We start from the raw sequence: 6,025 nt of genomic DNA on the forward strand, positions 1-6,025 counted from the left end.
TCAGTTTGTCCTTTCCGTTGCCACGAAATCTCGTTCTATTTCAGATATCTTATACAGGTATGAGACTTGAGTTTATATAAGATCTCTCATAAAGTATATAAGATACCTTATATAATATAAAAGAGATCTTGTATAGAAATCAATTAAGATGTCTAATTAAGTATATATCATATAACGTAACAATCTTATATAATAAATGAGATATTTACCATAACATGCTGAGTTATTTCACGTTGCGCTCATGTCATAAACCGTGTATGTTTCCGCTGTTAGGAACAAAGCGAGTGTCCTTTTATAAAGTTTGAAAATTAACTAACTCGAGTTGGATAAACATGATAATCCACAGCCGCAGATATATAAGATATCTTATATAATATATGAGATATCTAATATATTATATGAGATATCTATAAAGTACATAAGATATAAGTGGAATAAAATTTTTTGACAAAATCCTTTATGACATATGAACGAACACGTTCACGTTTTCTTACACCAAATCAGTCATAAATGTTTTGACGTGCTTCAAGGAAGTTGACGTTTTAGATGAGATTTGCTGACGGACTACATTTTTCTGACGATGTAGTTGACGCCGTTAGTCGGCTTTAAACGTGAAAAGTCGACTTTTTTTTCGTTGATAAGTACATTCATTTGAATGTATCTAAAATTATTTACACAAATTGTCATTGCTTCAGATGATAGAGTCATAAACTTTTATTTGATTAAGTTCCGACAGTAATTATCAAAGTTGTTTTTTTCACGTTTAAAATGGTCTTTAAGTTCAACTCGCTTAAGGTATTAAAAGCGACCCCTCCTTTTTTCTTTTCAGTAAAATCATCTCCTGGTCTTAAAAAGTGAAATTCTCGAATTTTGAAAAAAAGTTGAATTTTACAAAATGTCGAATACCGGATTTTGAATATTTCCAACGATTTACGTAACTAACCCATATGAAAAACATCGTTTTTTTTCTTATTTTGTGTTTTGTATCAATACAGGCACTCTATAACATTCACAGAATAAAACAATGTTTGGAATATACAGATAATATCACAGAAAATATGTTATGAATAAAAAGAAGAAGCTAAAAGATGTTTATGAAAATCAATTTTTCTGACTTTACACTATTCAGGGGCATAAAGCAGAAAAAGTAGTGCACCAACATATAATTATGTTGGTTTTAAATTCCCCTCTACAATCTGATCAGTCTGAACTTTAAGAACATTTCCAGAAAAGTTGAATTTGTCGTAAAAGTTTCATACAGTTTAAGGTCACTTTTCCTATTTCAAAACCCCCAAGTTGGTGTTGCTTTTAACCAATTCAAATTTTTCGCACGCAGTTGTTGTTTCCGCTATATTTTCTTAACTTCTTATGTTTGCAAATCCTGTCCCGAGCACTGAATTGGTATGTCGAGATTCATCTAAGCCCCAAATCGTGCACTGTGTCTTTTTGGACAAACCCGATAACACAATACGGCCGTCGTTATGGATTTTGACAGGGGAATATCGCAAAAATGTCATATCGTCAAAACATCACTGTTATGGGCGTGATTCCTATATTGCATTTATATTGACTTAATAGTACATCTGGTAATACCTAATTACTTTTCCTGAAATATCACAAACAATAACAAGTAAAGAAAACGAGATCATTTTATTTTGTCAGAACAATGTACGAACAGAGATTAATTCGATATTTTTCAATTTTATGAATTAGTTGTATACGAATTAAATGATACATGTGTGGCGTTTGTTAAATGAGAAAGCATTGCAACATTTTTCCTTCATCACTGTACAACTGATTTTGTTTGAATTTCATACATTGATTGAAACTAGTTATAAACCATTAACGATTTTGTACCTTGATTGTCCATGTTTCTCATGTACGCCACATTGATATTACTAATGAAGCATTAAAGAAAATATAACAACATACAAAATCAGTATTTTATCATATTACACACTGGAAATATCTCAATTTTTTTCCTTTTCGTTTATGTGACAAAAAACTATCAAGTAATTCCATATTAAGGGAACTCACACAATTTAACTAAGAAATGAGAGTGAAGTGAAAAATGTTATAACAGTCATTCACGGTAACCGAAGGTGGAGAAGCGAAGAAATTCCTTTTCTTCCGGAGAGCGAATGAAGGTTACTTAGATTTCTATATCATTTTTATAAGTCATACCAAAGAACTTTCTTTGATGTCCTATCCTGCAATTGAATATTTCAATTAAATTTATGGAGAAATGTTTTTTCTCCTCTGATTTAATGAAGAACAAACATATTCACGGAAATTATATCCCCCACCTTCCCTGCATATTGTATATTAACATTTCTGAGACTCCCAAGGAAGCCAAGTTTGGGGCTGGTTGGCCCGAAGAAACTCACATCCACTTATGTTAACACTGACCTTGACTTTTGACCTCTGATGTTGAGCACTCTTAAGGAGGAACCTAAGATGAAGTTTGATGTTGATCCGTAAAAAAAAAAAAAAAATTCAAGTCATTGGAAGAAACTGTTTTTTTATCTATTTATAGCAACAGTGACCTTGACCTTTGGCCTCTGACGCTGTAAAGAAATTCAAGTAATCACTGTTCGAGAGCAACCTGTGTGTGAAGTTTAAGGTTGGTCGGCCCAAGAAAACTCAAGTTATTGTGTTGAAATATTTTAATTTTGAATACAATGACCTTAACCTTTGACCTCCGAAGCTGTAAAGCAATCCCAAGCAAGCAATATTTGTGAAAATCCTGTGTATGAAATTTGAGCTTGATTGGTAAAAAGAAACGCAGAAGTTATTGCACGGAGACGAAGTGTGACAGACAGACTGACAGACGGAAAGATGGGCAAACCAAGATTAGTATCCCCTGCTTCGTTAAAAGTGGGGGATAATATTTAGATTATCTAACATTTATATTTATGATTCAAACGACTGAACATTTTATACAGTGTATTCCTTTTCTGCAGTGTATGGAGAAAATTATCTTCCAAAGATAGAATGGATATTCAGGTTTCTATATGATATCCATTACCCACACGTTTGATGATAAAACTGCCGTAAATTCTGATCTGAACTCAGGGAAACTGTCGTAGAACTTGGACAACTCAAGGAGGCAAGAACATGTGTGAGATACAGGCCTTCTTCCTAAACCAGTGACGTTCACGAAGGAAACAGTGATCTCCTTTCCTACAAGCAAGTCAGATCCTGTGCAAAAGCGCAAAAATTTACCAAGTGATTCACTGTTAAGTTCTCGCACAAACCTTTTGAGATGATTCGCAGTGGTTTGTTCTTCAGCAACCATTTTCTCTGAAAACTTCAAGATCTTAATAACATGTCTTGGGGTTGGGACGAGGTCACAATAAAGTTGGTTGAGTTGATTTTCTGTCAACTGTAGTTGCTCTAGATAAGGCTTGAAACAGTCAATAATGAACATAGGCGTTTGAACTAGTTCTTTATGGGCTATTTCTTCCAGAAGTTTTGTGATGTTGTCAGCTGTTGGACGGTTTTTAGATTCATGAAGGTCAAGGACATCAAGGAGGTCGTCTTGGTCGACGGAGTTGAAATCTGAAATCGCTTTCTTCAGTGTAATAGCTTCATCTTCAGGAATCACCCCAAAGAATGCATCGAGGATTGGTGAAGTTTCTTTCTCAAACAAGCACATCTGTAAAAACGGCAGGGAAAGCTGTATTGGGAAATAACCACACGACTTCCATCCAAATATGATTATCTTTGCAACTGACTCCCACTGTGTCTCCCCGAAGTCATGTCGGAGGAAGGGAACTTTGAATTTAGTCATAAAGGTAATCCAAAAGTCCGCCAAGGCATCTCGGGTTACTCCACCACCATCTTCTGCTGCTTCGTACTTACCATCTGGCATGATCATTTGGACAGAGATGATATCTTTTATCGGGTCAATATCTACAAATGCGCTGATACGTTCCCTTAGTAAATGACCCCGATGAAGTTTGATTTGCCCTCAAAGGAACTTCTGTTGCCTCATCTGAGCTAGCTGGATCAGGGAGAAAATCTTCCTCTTCTCCCAGTGGAATTTCAGCTATTTCAATTGCCTGAGAGAGCAGATCATTTTGGGTGTCCTTGTGTCCACGATCTTCAGACACGGAAGTTTGGCCGCTAGATGCGACGACGTCGTTGTCTTTGATAGCTGTTGCCAAGTAAAATCTTAATATTGGCATTTTAGTTGTTTCATACATTTCGGATACAGTCATATTCTCATCGATTGGACGATCCGAGAAATCCCACAAATCAAATTCAAAGTTATTTTTTGGTCCTTTGGTGGACACGTCATTTGGAAAAAACAATGATATGGCCTCATTCATAATATCTCTTTTGCGCGCTGTTTTGGGAACCTCCAACTTTCGCGTGCCACCTCCTTTCTTTTTTCTTACCTGAGTGCTACGCAAATGCGTCTTGTGTATCCAGCCAAGCTCTATTTGTCGCTTTGGCTTGGCGGCATGACGATTTCCGAAAGGACGATTAGGATTCCTCATCTCTTCTTCTGTAGTAGTTGTTTTGGAGCCAGTGTCCCTTCTCGTACCAGATGCCTGATCAAGTTTTTGTTGAAGAGTTTTTAGGAGAGTATTTTTTCTATTTTGAGGCTTTTGCTGTTTTTGTAGGTGAGATCTCAGCCTAAGCCTATCTCCGTGAAGTGGCAAGTAGTTGGTCAATTCCTCAACGCTCATTAAATTGACTAGATCTGGAGTGATCTGAAACATAAGACCATTAAAGATGTCTTATTGAAAGCTGATTGGTGCTGCAAAGACCCATATATTGGGCTATGATAGGTAAGTTGAATTATATACATACATGAATAAGAAAGGAACTCTTCGTCTTCGTTTTTGTAATTTTGATAAAAGGATAACGGTACGCATGGAAGCCGATTAGTGTCGACTATGTCACCAAAGATTTGATTTTGTTATCTCGTAAATAAGAACGAATATCCCTAAATAACGTCTTTAAATCGCTAATGACAACTGTAAGACCAACATATCATTGTGGCATTTTATCCTGTATCATCAATGCACTCAATTGCTTTAAATACCAGGTAATCAATAGTTATTTTGAAAAAAAACGCCAATTGGCCTGAACGGTCTCCCGAGTTCATATTAACTTTCACTAAATGACCAGGTCTTTTTCGATTAAAGGGCATTGATTTCAACAGAAATTATGGAATAGTTCAGTTTTCAAATCCGTCCCCCATCTTATTAATGTAAGGATACCTACAGAGTTTTGGGACAATCGCTTCATCAATACTTGTGTTACTTTGATTACATTTTCGGGTCATCGATGGATACAGTCGACTTGCCATAGAAAATGTCAAATTGTCGTGCAAATTCATTGTGGGTAGTAAGTGGGGCAATGGCATGCGAGTTTTTATTAACTGCCTTAGTTGAATGATAACTGTCTGAATCTACTGGTTGGTGACCATTTTTTCTTTACTTAAAGGTCAACTTTAGTGGTTTGACATGTTGGGTAGAAGTCATTGGTTAGCCTGAAACAGTAACATCGGTGAAAATTTTACGCAAATCGGACCAAGAGTTTTCTCTTTTCAACGCCAAAATTTGTTGTTCACTCAGAAACTTGACTTTTGACCGTGTGACGTCATAAGAAGAACACCTAATGATAAAAAATAGGTTATAATAACAGCTTCCCTGTGAATGATTTAACAAAAGACAAACTGTGTGCAAAACTTATTATATGATTATACCCCAGTTTTCAGCGAAAATACAAATTCCTTATTTTCTGTATATGTAACAGTATTACCTAGCTAATTGTGATACCATTTTGGTGGAGAAATGACATCATTGTGTATGTGACGTCACAATGGAAATCAAAGTTGACTTGATCAATCGGCATGCACTTCAGCCAAACATCGTTTCACGGCGTATCAACTGGGAACTCATTCAAGGTCATTCATGTAAGATTTCCCTATATCAAATGAACATCACCAGTACAATTTTGATTCCCAATAATAGATCATGTGCAATGATATTTACATCAATCGCTTGAG

The sequence above is a fragment of the Ylistrum balloti genome, unplaced genomic scaffold, assembly GCF_031769215.1.
Source record: "Ylistrum balloti isolate Yb309-2 unplaced genomic scaffold, AGI_CSIRO_Ybal_v1 Utg369850, whole genome shotgun sequence".
NCBI lineage: Eukaryota > Metazoa > Mollusca > Bivalvia > Pectinida > Pectinidae > Ylistrum > Ylistrum balloti.